Source organism: Thermobia domestica, chromosome 3, assembly GCF_964235325.1.
Source record: "Thermobia domestica chromosome 3, izTheDome1.hap1.1, whole genome shotgun sequence".
Classification (NCBI taxonomy): domain Eukaryota; kingdom Metazoa; phylum Arthropoda; class Insecta; order Zygentoma; family Lepismatidae; genus Thermobia; species Thermobia domestica.
Genome location: NC_137456.1, coordinates 8,662,681 through 8,679,065, shown reverse-complemented (window position 1 = coordinate 8,679,065; position 16,385 = coordinate 8,662,681).

Here is a 16,385-nt window from a genome sequence, read left to right as displayed (position 1 = left end):
CATTGAGAGGGCGACGACCGCCGTCCTAAAGACCATTCCAATAAAGGACATGGAGTAGTCGTTTGACAACTTGTTGGAGCGTGCAAATATGTGTATCGATGCAGAAGGGGAATACATTGATTAATAAAAATGATTTGTTCCAAAATGTACATTGCTTTTTTGTTTTTTAAAACGTTCGGTTTCTTTTGGAATGGAGGGTGTATAATACATAATTTTAAAATTGATACAATTAAAATTGATTAATACATAATTTAATGCAAAATCTTGAATTAAAATAATACAGTTTACTTGATTTTTTTTTACAAACTACGCAGTATTACTCTTTTGTACAACTTTTCAAAACTATTAAATATATCTTCCTCTTTATAATCCTTACTGATTTTATTGTATGTAGCTCAAATTCTCCATGTAGGTGACATATGCAGTGCATTTGTACGTGCCTTCCTGCAGTAGAACAGGCCACTATTTCGCTTACGTGTTTTAAGTTTGAAACTTGTATCATTATCTTTGTAATTATGTTTGTACAGTCTATTTTGTTGTGCAAAAGTCTGTCCAAGAAAATGAGATCGTTCAACGTCCGTCTTTGTTCAAGTGTCTGAAGTGTAAAGTTTCCAAATAAATTATCTTATGATTCATATTTTGGACAAAATCCTGTCTTTTTGTATATGAAAAAACGTATGAATTTGCTTTGTATCTTCTCAATTTTTCGACTACATGTTTTCATGGAAGTGTTCCAAATAAGTAAGGCATATTTAAGTTTGGATCTTACGTAAGAAAAGTAAAGCGTTTTCATAGAGTTAACATTCGTAAATTCTTTGGTTGTTCTGATAACAAACCCAAGATTTCTATATGAATCCTTAGTAATATCTGCCACATGATGCGAAAAGGTTATTTTTTTTAAATCAAATATCACACCTAAATCTTTAATTGTATCTAATTTTTCTAAACTTATTCTAGTGATCGAGTCATACGTTTTCTCACGTCGATTGTATGTCATGGTTTTACACATTAATATTTACTGTAAGACTATTAGTACACCACTTTAGTAGGTTAGATCTTGTTGCAAGAGTAGACAGTCATCTATACATTTCACATCTACGAATATTTTTAAATCATCTGTAAAAAGTATTTTATGAGATTTTTTAATATAACGTGGCAGATCATTAATAAGTAATAAAAACAATAGAGGCCCAAGATTAGACCCCTGAGGGACTCCAAAATTTAAGCGAAAACTTTTAGTTTTATATTCTTTTTGCAAAGTGGATTGCCTACGTTCACGTAAGATTGAAAACAAATTATCATTTGTAGACTGAAATTGAAAGGGGCAAGGTTTTGAATTAATATATCATGATCCACAATATCAAATGCTTTTTTTAAAATTCGTATATATAACATCTACTTGTCCATTATTATCTAAAGAGGAGGTTATAAAATCTGAAATGATAGTTAAGTTAGTCACCGTGAATCTTTTATGTAGGAAGCCATGTTGATACATTGAAATTGCAGGATTAACACGATGCATCACTTGATTATAAATGAGACTCTCAAATGCTTTTGCAATTGTTGGTAATATAGCTACTTGACGATACTTTTCTATACTATTTTTATTGCCGGGTTTCGGGACTGGGTATATTATTGATTCTTTTCATATAGCTATCTGGAAAAACATTTGTTCTTATTGAGAGGTTAGAAAAGGTATATAGCGGATGTTTCAAAATATTACTAGAACCCTTCACCATATAAGGTGGTATAATATCAGACTCAGTTGCTTTATTCGGTTTCAGTTTCTTTATTGCATTTCAATGTATCCTATACTGATTTCTATGATATGGAATAAATTATGGCATTCCTCATGTAAGTATTTTTTGTTATGTGTGTTAATACACTTTTTAGTTAAGGAAAGAGATTGATTGTAAATGGACTGGAAGTGTTGAGAAAAAGCTTTTGCAATTTCATCATTTTTAGTCAGACTCTGTCCGTCATAGGTCATGGACTCAGTAGAAAGATGTTGGAATTTATTTTTAATATAGTTCCAGAAATGTTGTGGGTCTTGGGTTATATTATTTTCAGCATTGAAGATAAGGTCATTATGTGCTATAGCTATTTCACGTTTCACTTCTCTACGTAAGCTACAGTACTCGTTATAATGATTTGGTAATTAGTCATTACCCTCCCATTGAGCCATTTTATGCGATGTTGCCAGTTAAATTTTATCTTTTGTTTTATACTTTTAGTAAACCAGCAAGGGAAGCTTTTTGGCATTGATTTTTTCATGGGAATGCACTTATCGAATGTGTCATAAATGATTTTATAGAATTCTTCTACTGCTTTATTTGGTAAGAGTATATTCATTTAGATATTGCCAGTCTATCCTCGCTAAATCATTGTAAAGATTTATATAGTTTCCTTTCTTAAAATTGAAACCAAATATATTTCTTATGTTTTTAGTCTAGATGGTTTTATATCTGGAAAGCTTATACAAAGAGAAGGGTGGTAATTACCCCTCGCTATATATAGTTTAATACTTTTAGTTTTATACCATATATAGTTATATTTATTTTGAATATATTCTTATATTTTATATATTGTATTTTTATCTCTATATGTATTTTTATAATATTATATTTACAATCATTTGTATTTAGTATAGCTTTGTTACTTTAAATTATATCTAATAAGCATTAATGGAAAATTATGAGAAAGTTAACTTAATTGGTCAAGTATCAACAACAGGTGGATTACAGATGTTTGGAAAGATTGTAAGGGTAATTAGGTCAGGTGGAAGAGTAATTAGGTGGAAGGGTAATTAGGTCAGGGCAGGTGGCCAACAGATGACGCCCAGAGAAGTACGATTCAGGTGGCTTCCCATACAAACAATGAATCTTAGTACTTTCACTTTTAGTATATATTTCTATGCTCTGAAGATATCTCTTTCAGTTAGTGTCTGATGAAGATAACGTTAAGTTGTTGAAACCGTTACACTGTACTTTTGTGAACATTACTATAAGGTGAATTAAACAGTACACATAGTATACATACAAACATATTTATTTCTCTAGAAAGAATAAAGCGATTATTACGAAACTTGGAGGGTTTGTTAAATATGAATCAAAGTATACTTAGGTATAATTTCTATGTTAGTATATGCAAGGGGACAAGATCTTGGGGTGTAAAATAAACGAAAAGGGAAAATTTGAGGGATTTTCCCAAAAATCCCTCTGTTACGGGAAAATCGTACGTGATGGAGAAAAACGGAGTGCATATTCGAATTCAGCGCAAAAAGTTCCTTTGAGAACAGGTATTTCCTTTTATGTAAGAAAACCTTTGTTAACTAGTGTAATGGACGAACTCGGTTAGTGATTACTTTTACGAATGAAGTCTATAGGCTCTCTTTCCTCACTGGCGAAAATATGTGGTGAAAGCTGGTGATCATATAGAGAAATTGTGTCTTTGCACCTGAAACTATATTCAATGGTGCATAATTTGTGATTCTTACTATTTGATGTGGATGGAAGGTAATATCTGCTAAAGAGCCTCAGCTCCAAAGCTGACCTGAGGGATTTAATAAATTTGACGCTTAAGACTGGACAGGCGAGAAAAGGTTTTCTATTTTACCCCGATGATCTCGAAATCATGCACTAACAGCTCCAGCAATGAATTGACGCATTGTCATATCAGATCATCGTATCAGTAACTACAAACATCGTCTGGACCACAGGATATACGTGGTCAGGGACGGATTTAGAAGGGGGTGCACGTGCACCTTTGCACCCCCCTTCGTTGTAAATATACAGTACCTAAAGTGTGAAGTTAACAGTGAGTTTTGCAAAATGAATAGTTTAAGTCAATTTTCAGAAGGTTGAAAGAAAAGAATTCATCGAGAACGGACACTTAGCATTTTCAAAGGAATTCCTTATTCACATCACAGACGCCTAAAGGCATTTATAAAACTCAAATTTAATTCAAATGTACTGGTAGTTATTGGTGCACCCCCCACAGAGAATCCTGGATTCGGCCCGGTACGTGGTCACTTAAAATGGCTGATAATCACTGCCAGTAATATGTCTTGTGATTATGCATTTAACTCTTACGAAACAAAGTTTCTATTCAAAGATACAGCTTTTATAAAAGAAAAAAATCATTTGCAACTCTATCCATCACAACTCTGGAACTCACCAAAAAAATAATTAACACTTCTGACCACAGTATACACTTATTTATTTAAACTAAAGTACAGTGTAACGGTTTCGACAACTTAACGTTGTCTTCATCAGACATTAACTGAAAGAGATATCTTCAGAGCATAGAAATATATACTGAAAGTGAAAGTACTAAGATTCATTGTTTGTATGGGAAGCCACCTGAATCATACTTCTCTGGGCGTCATCTGTTGGCCACCTGCCCTGACCTAATTACCCTTCCACCTGTGTTTATCCTTCCAAACATCTGTAATCAACCTGTTGTTGATACTTGACCAATTAAGCTAACTTATATATGGCATTTATAAACATGTTACAGAAACTGGGCATGATATAGATTGGGAAGGCATGCAGGGGCTAGAACGGGAAAATAGACCAATAATAAGGAAATGGAAGGAAGCACATAGGATAAAGGAAGCAAAAAGTGACAAAGTAATGAACTGGACAAGTGGACTATTAATACATGAGCTATGGGATAAGATATTAAAACAAATTGAAGAGAAAGAGAAAGATTAGTCAGATTTACACGTAATTTATATCCATATATTTATATTTATTCATTTATCGACATAACAGGCATTACTGCTCAATTACAGTGTCTACATACACCCTCCATTCCAAAAGAAACCGAACTTTTGAAAACAAATAGTACCACTAGTGCCATCTGTTGTAATATTTTACCGGTAGATGGCGTAGTCCCTCATTGACAACTGGTATAAATGTCATGACATTTGGATGCACAGCAACAAAGTTATTGCGTTTCAACTGTCAGTGTGTTGTGTACATCGGTGGGAAAATGAGTTTCAAACAACGAGCTGCAATTGAGTTTTGTGTTAAACTGGGTAAAACTTTTAGTGAAACGCACCAAATGCTACAAAATGCATATGGTGATGAGTGTCTATCCCATACGCAAGTTTACGAGTGGTTCAGGCGATTCAAATCGGGTAGAGAGACGCTGGATGATGACGAAAGATCAGGCCGTCCCAGAACCGGATTATCGGAAGAAAACATCGAAAAAGTGCGTGAATTCATCAAACATAACAAAAAATCGTCGGTAAAAGTTATTGAAATGGAATTAGGCATTCCTCAAACAACCGCATACCGCATTTTGACCGAAGTTTTGGGCCTTAAGAAGGTTAATTCGCGGTTTGTACCACACAAACTCACCGAAGACCAAAAAGTTGATCGAATTGCGCATTGCAAAGACATCGTTAAAAGTGCTCGGCAGGATCAAAACTTCTTGAAATCGATTGTAACTGGTGACGAGACGTGGTGTTTTGAATACGAGCCCGAAACAAAGCGGCAAAGTGCTGAATGGAGAGCGCCGGATGAAGGAACACCCAAAAAATGTCGCTTGGTGAAGTCAAAAGTTAAGGTGATGCTGATTTGTTTTTACGATTCAAAAGGAATTATCCAAAAAGAATTTGTTCAGTCCGGCCAGACAGTCACTGGAGAGTTTTACTTGAGCGTCATGAAGCGTTTGCTGGCAAGAATTCGTCGTATTCGGCCCGAATATCGCGAAATCGGCAGTTGGACTCTTTTGGACGATAATGCACCATCACATCGTTAGCGACTTGTAACTGAATTTTTGGTCAAAAATCACATTATTCGGTTGCATTATCCGCCCTATTCACCAGATCTCGCTCCGTGCGATTTCTATCTGTTCCCGAAACTGCATTTGGCGATGAAAGGAAAGTGGCACGCATCGATTGATGCCATTGAGAGGGCGACGACCGCCGTCCTAAAGACCATTCCAATAAAGGACATGGAGTAGTCGTTTGACAACTTGTTGGAGCGTGCAAATATGTGTATCGATGCAGAAGGGGAATACATTGATTAATAAAAATGATTTGTTCCAAAATGTACATTGCTTTTTTGTTTTTTAAAACGTTCGGTTTCTTTTGGAATGGAGGGTGTATAATACATAATTTTAAAATTGATACAATTAAAATTGATTAATACATAATTTAATGCAAAATCTTGAATTAAAATAATACAGTTTACTTGATTTTTTTTTTACAAACTACGCAGTATTGCTCTTTTGTACAACTTTTCAAAACTATTAAATATATCTTCCTCTTTATAATCCTTACTGATTTTATTGTATGTAGCTCAAATTCTCCATGTAGGTGACATATGCAGTGCATTTGTACGTGCCTTCCTGCAGTAGAACAGGCCACTATTTCGCTTACGTGTTTTAAGTTTGAAACTTGTATCATTATCTTTGTAATTATGTTTGTACAGTCTATTTTGTTGTGCAAAAGTCTGTCCAAGAAAATGAGATCGTTCAACGTCCGTCTTTGTTCAAGTGTCTGAAGTGTAAAGTTTCCAAATAAATTATCTTATGATTCATATTTTGGACAAAATCCTGTCTTTTTGTATATGAAAAAACGTATGAATTTGCTTTGTATCTTCTCAATTTTTCGACTACATGTTTTCATGGAAGTGTTCCAAATAAGTAAGGCATATTTAAGTTTGGATCTTACGTAAGAAAAGTAAAGCGTTTTCATAGAGTTAACATTCGTAAATTCTTTGGTTGTTCTGATAACAAACCCAAGATTTCTATATGAATCCTTAGTAATATCTGCCACATGATGCGAAAAGGTTATTTTTTTTAAATCAAATATCACACCTAAATCTTTAATTGTATCTAATTTTTCTAAACTTATTCTAGTGATCGAGTCATACGTTTTCTCACGTCGATTGTATGTCATGGTTTTACACATTAATATTTACTGTAAGACTATTAGTACACCACTTTAGTAGGTTAGATCTTGTTGCAAGAGTAGACAGTCATCTATACATTTCACATCTACGAATATTTTTAAATCATCTGTAAAAAGTATTTTATGAGATTTTTTAATATAACGTGGCAGATCATTAATAAGTAATAAAAACAATAGAGGCCCAAGATTAGACACCTGAGGGACTCCAAAATTTAAGCGAAAACTTTTAGTTTTATATTCTTTTTGCAAAGTGGATTGCCTACGTTCACGTAAGATTGAAAACAAATTATCATTTGTAGACTGAAATTGAAAGGGGCAAGGTTTTGAATTAATATATCATGATCCACAATATCAAATGCTTTTTTTAAAATTCGTATATATAACATCTACTTGTCCATTATTATCTAAAGAGGAGGTTATAAAATCTGAAATGATAGTTAAGTTAGTCACCGTGAATCTTTTATGTAGGAAGCCATGTTGATACATTGAAATTGCAGGATTAACACGATGCATCACTTGATTATAAATGAGACTCTCAAATGCTTTTGCAATTGTTGGTAATATAGCTACTTGACGATACTTTTCTATACTATTTTTATTGCCGGGTTTCGGGACTGGGTATATTATTGATTCTTTTCATATAGCTATCTGGAAAAACATTTGTTCTTATTGAGAGGTTAGAAAAGGTATATAGCGGATGTTTCAAAATATTACTAGAACCCTTCACCATATAAGGTGGTATAATATCAGACTCAGTTGCTTTATTCGGTTTCAGTTTCTTTATTGCATTTCAATGTATCCTATACTGATTTCTATGATATGGAATAAATTATGGCATTCCTCATGTAAATATTTTTTGTTATGTGTGTTAATACACTTTTTAATTAAGGAAAGAGATTGATTGTAAATGGACTGGAAGTGTTGAGAAAAAGCTTTTGCAATTTCATCATTTTTAGTCAGACTCTGTCCGTCATAGGTCATGGACTCAGTAGAAAGATGTTGGAATTTATTTTTAATATAGTTCCAGAAATGTTGTGGGTCTTGGGTTATATTATTTTCAGCATTGAAGATAAGGTCATTATGTGCTATAGCTATTTCACGTTTCACTTCTCTACGTAAGCTACAGTACTCGTTATAATGATTTGGTAATTAGTCATTACCCTCCCATTGAGCCATTTTATGCGATGTTGCCAGTTAAATTTTATCTTTTGTTTTATACTTTTAGTAAACCAGCAAGGGAAGCTTTTTGGCATTGATTTTTTCATGGGAATGCACTTATCGAATGTGTCATAAATGATTTTATAGAATTCTTCTACTGCTTTATTTGGTAAGAGTATATTCATTTAGATATTGCCAGTCTATCCTCGCTAAATCATTGTAAAGATTTATATAGTTTCCTTTCTTAAAATTGAAACCAAATATATTTCTTATGTTTTTAGTCTAGATGGTTTTATATCTGGAAAGCTTATACAAAGAGAAGGGTGGTAATTACCCCTCGCTATATATAGTTTAATACTTTTAGTTTTATACCATATATAGTTATATTTATTTTGAATATATTCTTATATTTTATATATTGTATTTTTATCTCTATATGTATTTTTATAATATTATATTTACAATCATTTGTATTTAGTATAGCTTTGTTACTTTAAATTATATCTAATAAGCATTAATGGAAAATTATGAGAAAGTTAACTTAATTGGTCAAGTATCAACAACAGGTGGATTACAGATGTTTGGAAAGATTGTAAGGGTAATTAGGTCAGGTGGAAGAGTAATTAGGTGGAAGGGTAATTAGGTCAGGGCAGGTGGCCAACAGATGACGCCCAGAGAAGTACGATTCAGGTGGCTTCCCATACAAACAATGAATCTTAGTACTTTCACTTTTAGTATATATTTCTATGCTCTGAAGATATCTCTTTCAGTTAGTGTCTGATGAAGATAACGTTAAGTTGTTGAAACCGTTACACTGTACTTTTGTGAACATTACTATAAGGTGAATTAAACAGTACACATAGTATACATACAAACATATTTATTTCTCTAGAAAGAATAAAGCGATTATTACGAAACTTGGAGGGTTTGTTAAATATGAATCAAAGTATACTTAGGTATAATTTCTATGTTAGTATATGCAAGGGGACAAGATCTTGGGGTGTAAAATAAACGAAAAGGGAAAATTTGAGGGATTTTCCCAAAAATCCCTCTGTTACGGGAAAATCGTACGTGATGGAGAAAAACGGAGTGCATATTCGAATTCAGCGCAAAAAGTTCCTTTGAGAACAGGTATTTCCTTTTATGTAAGAAAACCTTTGTTAACTAGTGTAATGGACGAACTCGGTTAGTGATTACTTTTACGAATGAAGTCTATAGGCTCTCTTTCCTCACTGGCGAAAATATGTGGTGAAAGCTGGTGATCATATAGAGAAATTGTGTCTTTGCACCTGAAACTATATTCAATGGTGCATAATTTGTGATTCTTACTATTTGATGTGGATGGAAGGTAATATCTGCTAAAGAGCCTCAGCTCCAAAGCTGACCTGAGGGATTTAATAAATTTGACGCTTAAGACTGGACAGGCGAGAAAAGGTTTTCTATTTTACCCCGATGATCTCGAAATCATGCACTAACAGCTCCAGCAATGAATTGACGCATTGTCATATCAGATCATCGTATCAGTAACTACAAACATCGTCTGGACCACAGGATATACGTGGTCAGGGACGGATTTAGAAGGGGGTGCACGTGCACCTTTGCACCCCCCTTCGTTGTAAATATACAGTACCTAAAGTGTGAAGTTAACAGTGAGTTTTGCAAAATGAATAGTTTAAGTCAATTTTCAGAAGGTTGAAAGAAAAGAATTCATCGAGAACGGACACTTAGCATTTTCAAAGGAATTCCTTATTCACATCACAGACGCCTAAAAGCATTTATAAAACTCAAATTTAATTCAAATGTACTGGTAGTTATTGGTGCACCCCCCACAGAGAATCCTGGATTCGGCCCGGTACGTGGTCACTTAAAATGGCTGATAATCACTGCCAGTAATATGTCTTGTGATTATGCATTTAACTCTTACGAAACAAAGTTTCTATTCAAAGATACAGCTTTTATAAAAGAAAAAAATCATTTGCAACTCTATCCATCACAACTCTGGAACTCACCAAAAAAATAATTAACACTTCTGACCACAGTATACACTTATTTATTAAAACTAAAGTACAGTTTAACGGTTTCGACAACTTAACGTTGTCTTCATCAGACATTAACTGAAAGAGATATCTTCAGAGCATAGAAATATATACTGAAAGTGAAAGTACTAAGATTCATTGTTTGTATGGGAAGCCACCTGAATCATACTTCTCTGGGCGTCATCTGTTGGCCACCTGCCCTGACCTAATTACCCTTCCACCTGTGTTTATCCTTCCAAACATCTGTAATCCACCTGTTGTTGATACTTGACCAATTAAGCTAACTTATATATGGCATTTATAAACATGTTACAGAAACTGGGCATGATATAGATTGGGAAGGCATGCAGGGGCTAGAACGGGAAAATAGACCAATAATAAGGAAATGGAAGGAAGCACATAGGATAAAGGAAGCAAAAAGTGACAAAGTAATGAACTGGACAAGTGGACTATTAATACATGAGCTATGGGATAAGATATTAAAACAAATTGAAGAGAAAGAGAAAGATTAGTCAGATTTACACGTAATTTATATCCATATATTTATATTTATTCATTTATCGACATAACAGGCATTACTGCTCAATTACAGTGTCTACATACACCCTCCATTCCAAAAGAAACCGAACTTTTGAAAACAAATAGTACCACTAGTGCCATCTGTTGTAATATTTTACCGGTAGATGGCGTAGTCCCTCATTGACAACTGGTATAAATGTCATGACATTTGGATGCACAGCAACAAAGTTATTGCGTTTCAACTGTCAGTGTGTTGTGTACATCGGTGGGAAAATGAGTTTCAAACAACGAGCTGCAATTGAGTTTTGTGTTAAACTGGGTAAAACTTTTAGTGAAACGCACCAAATGCTACAAAATGCATATGGTGATGAGTGTCTATCCCATACGCAAGTTTACGAGTGGTTCAGGCGATTCAAATCGGGTAGAGAGACGCTGGATGATGACGAAAGATCAGGCCGTCCCAGAACCGGATTATCGGAAGAAAACATCGAAAAAGTGCGTGAATTCATCAAACATAACAAAAAATCGTCGGTAAAAGTTATTGAAATGGAATTAGGCATTCCTCAAACAACCGCATACCGCATTTTGACCGAAGTTTTGGGCCTTAAGAAGGTTAATTCGCGGTTTGTACCACACAAACTCACCGAAGACCAAAAAGTTGATCGAATTGCGCATTGCAAAGACATCGTTAAAAGTGCTCGGCAGGATCAAAACTTCTTGAAATCGATTGTAACTGGTGACGAGACGTGGTGTTTTGAATACGAGCCCGAAACAAAGCGGCAAAGTGCTGAATGGAGAGCGCCGGATGAAGGAACACCCAAAAAATGTCGCTTGGTGAAGTCAAAAGTTAAGGTGATGCTGATTTGTTTTTACGATTCAAAAGGAATTATCCAAAAAGAATTTGTTCAGTCCGGCCAGACAGTCACTGGAGAGTTTTACTTGAGCGTCATGAAGCGTTTGCTGGCAAGAATTCGTCGTATTCGGCCCGAATATCGCGAAATCGGCAGTTGGACTCTTTTGGACGATAATGCACCATCACATCGTTAGCGACTTATAACTGAATTTTTAGTCAAAAATCACATTATTCGGTTGCATTATCCGCCCTATTCACCAGATCTCGCTCCGTGCGATTTCTATCTGTTCCCGAAACTGCATTTGGCGATGAAAGGAAAGTGGCACGCATCGATTGATGCCATTGAGAGGGCGACGACCGCCGTCCTAAAGACCATTCCAATAAAGGACATGGAGTAGTCGTTTGACAACTTGTTGGAGCGTGCAAATATGTGTATCGATGCAGAAGGGGAATACATTGATTAATAAAAATGATTTGTTCCAAAATGTACATTGCTTTTTTGTTTTTTAAAACGTTCGGTTTCTTTTGGAATGGAGGGTGTATAATACATAATTTTAAAATTGATACAATTAAAATTGATTAATACATAATTTAATGCAAAATCTTGAATTAAAATAATACAGTTTACTTGATTTTTTTTTAACAAACTACGCAGTATTACTCTTTTGTACAACTTTTCAAAACTATTAAATATATCTTCCTCTTTATAATCCTTACTGATTTTATTGTATGTAGCTCAAATTCTCCATGTAGGTGACATATGCAGTGCATTTGTACGTGCCTTCCTGCAGTAGAACAGGCCACTATTTCGCTTACGTGTTTTAAGTTTGAAACTTGTATCATTATCTTTGTAATTATGTTTGTACAGTCTATTTTGTTGTGCAAAAGTCTGTCCAAGAAAATGAGATCGTTCAACGTCCGTCTTTGTTCAAGTGTCTGAAGTGTAAAGTTTCCAAATAAATTATCTTATGATTCATATTTTGGACAAAATCCTGTCTTTTTGTATATAAAAAAACGTATGAATTTGCTTTGTATCTTCTCAATTTTTCGACTACATGTTTTCATGGAAGTGTTCCAAATAAGTAAGGCATATTTAAGTTTGGATCTTACGTAAGAAAAGTAAAGCGTTTTCATAGAGTTAACATTCGTAAATTCTTTGGTTGTTCTGATAACAAACCCAAAATTTCTATATGAATCCTTAGTAATATCTGCCACATGATGCGAAAAGGTTAATTTTTTTAAATCAAATATCACACCTAAATCTTTAATTGTATCTAATTTTTCTAAACTTATTCTAGTGATCGAGTCATACGTTTTCTCACGTCGATTGTATGTCATGGTTTTACACATTAATATTTACTGTAAGACTATTAGTACACCACTTTAGTAGGTTAGATCTTGTTGCAAGAGTAGACAGTCATCTATACATTTCACATCTACGAATATTTTTAAATCATCTGTAAAAAGTATTTTATGAGATTTTTTAATATAACGTGGCAGATCATTAATAAGTAATAAAAACAATAGAGGCCCAAGATTAGACCCCTGAGGGACTCCAAAATTTAAGCGAAAACTTTTAGTTTTATATTCTTTTTGCAAAGTGGATTGCCTACGTTCACGTAAGATTGAAAACAAATTATCATTTGTAGACTGAAATTGAAAGGGGCAAGGTTTTGAATTAATATATCATGATCCACAATATCAAATGCTTTTTTTAAAATTCGTATATATAACATCTACTTGTCCATTATTATCTAAAGAGGAGGTTATAAAATCTGAAATGATAGTTAAGTTAGTCACCGTGAATCTTTTATGTAGGAAGCCATGTTGATACATTGAAATTGCAGGATTAACACGATGCATCACTTGATTATAAATGAGACTCTCAAATGCTTTTGCAATTGTTGGTAATATAGCTACTTGACGATACTTTTCTATACTATTTTTATTGCCGGGTTTCGGGACTGGGTATATTATTGATTCTTTTCATATAGCTATCTGGAAAAACATTTGTTCTTATTGAGAGGTTAGAAAAGGTATATAGCGGATGTTTCAAAATATTACTAGAACCCTTCACCATATAAGGTGGTATAATATCAGACTAAGTTGCTTTATTCGGTTTCAGTTTCTTTATTGCATTTCAATGTATCCTATACTGATTTCTATGATATGGAATAAATTATGGCATTCCTCATGTAAATATTTTTTGTTATGTGTGTTAATACACTTTTTAGTTAAGGAAAGAGATTGATTGTAAATGGACTGGAAGTGTTGAGAAAAAGCTTTTGCAATTTCATCATTTTTAGTCAGACTCTGTCCGTCATAGGTCATGGACTCAGTAGAAAGATGTTGGAATTTATTTTTAATATAGTTCCAGAAATGTTGTGGGTCTTGGGTTATATTATTTTCAGCATTGAAGATAAGGTCATTATGTGCTATAGCTATTTCACGTTTCACTTCTCTACGTAAGCTACAGTACTCGTTATAATGATTTGGTAATTAGTCATTACCCTCCCATTGAGCCATTTTATGCGATGTTGCCAGTTAAATTTTATCTTTTGTTTTATACTTTTAGTAAACCAGCAAGGGAAGCTTTTTGGCATTGATTTTTTCATGGGAATGCACTTATCGAATGTGTCATAAATGATTTTATAGAATTCTTCTACTGCTTTATTTGGTAAGAGTATATTCATTTAGATATTGCCAGTCTATCCTCGCTAAATCATTGTAAAGATTTATATAGTTTCCTTTCTTAAAATTGAAACCAAATATATTTCTTATGTTTTTAGTCTAGATGGTTTTATATCTGGAAAGCTTATACAAAGAGAAGGGTGGTAATTACCCCTCGCTATATATAGTTTAATACTTTTAGTTTTATACCATATATAGTTATATTTATTTTGAATATATTCTTATATTTTATATATTGTATTTTTATCTCTATATGTATTTTTATAATATTATATTTACAATCATTTGTATTTAGTATAGCTTTGTTACTTTAAATTATATCTAATAAGCATTAATGGAAAATTATGAGAAAGTTAACTTAATTGGTCAAGTATCAACAACAGGTGGATTACAGATGTTTGGAAAGATTGTAAGGGTAATTAGGTCAGGTGGAAGAGTAATTAGGTGGAAGGGTAATTAGGTCAGGGCAGGTGGCCAACAGATGACGCCCAGAGAAGTACGATTCAGGTGGCTTCCCATACAAACAATGAATCTTAGTACTTTCACTTTTAGTATATATTTCTATGCTCTGAAGATATCTCTTTCAGTTAGTGTCTGATGAAGATAACGTTAAGTTGTTGAAACCGTTACACTGTACTTTTGTTTTAATAAATAAGTGTATATACTCTGGTCAGAAGTGTTAATTATTAAAAAAAATATTGAATAAACATTCATTCCAATGTCTTGTATTGAAACACGGGAGTATGTTTAGTACAAGGGGTCCAGAGGCACGTAAAAAACACAAAATTTACAGGAGAAATGACTAATGCAATTACTTAGACGTAATATAACGTAACCAAATTAACCAAACCTAACATAAACTAACCTAGGCTAACCTGAACTAACCTAAACTTACCTAATATTATAGAAATAAGCGAAATTCTACCATTTTTGGAAAATTATGCGAGACTCCTACACTAATTTAACATAAACTACCCTAACCTAACCTAAACTAAACTAACCTAAGCTAGCCTAAACTAACCTAACCTACTCTACACTAACCGAATGTGAACAGAATTGACCAAAATTGTAACATTTTTTAAAGAAAAGAGCTGGACCCCTTCTGCTAAATATAGGCCGAAACACGTTCCATTAATAATAATAATAATAATAATAATAATAATAATAATAATAATAATAATAATACAGTAAACCCACATTATCAGGAACTTGCTTAATCCGAACACTCGGTTAACATGAACAAAATTTCGGTTCCGACAGCGATGTAGGTTATCTTATAGGAAGTTTTATCGGTTAACTCGAATTTCGGTTAGCACGAATTATGAACTCATTTTTAGTCCGTTGCTTCATTACAGGTTTTTCATTTAACACGAACTTTCAACATTTTTTTGTTTTCTCCTCTAGCTCTTTTTTTTTTTTTTTTTTTTTTTTTAGGTTTCACTAGAGATCAGTTTTTGCAATACAGTATTTATACAAAAGAAAACTGCCTAGAATAGAGAAACCAGAAACGCATATTCTTTACTTATGAGCTGTCAATTATTTACTCCCTGAAGCGCTGAACACTGCAGTTGCTTAGCAGACTAGCTGGCTACAGCAAAGTACAAAACAACTCTTTTACCCACCCCTGTGGCTGCAAACTGGTGACACCAGTCATAAATATGTAACTTTCCATTATCAGCAGAATTATGAATTTTATAACTTGGCCTAGGTTTTCTGAGTGAAAATTTCAAGAATTGGAGTTCGTGGACATGCTTAAGTTCGCTGTTTTCACACTTGACTTTTCAGGTGTGAACAATATTGACATTATTTTTTCTACTAAATTTCACCTCTGAAGTTGGGATGAGAACATTCGAACATTTTAAGAGCGAATACGGTATCAAGTGCATTTCTGTGTTAAGACGTTTTTTTTTCCTATTGTATAAAAGTGAGCTAGTACGAAAGAAGTCATGGCCAAGAGGAAACAGACAAGTATAGATCTGGAAACATTTTTTTTAAATCTAATTTTCAGCGAGTTTTGCACAAGTCATGAGTACAGTTGGCCGTGAAGTTACCAGACATTTTCGTTCCCCTCTGAGACAGTGCAATACACAGGAATTTTTCGCCCGAAAATGAGTTGTGAGTATATTTTTTCAAATTATAGTACAGTTACGTATTATTGTAATGTATTTTTCTCAAGTGGATTTTCTGTGATGTTATAAACAGG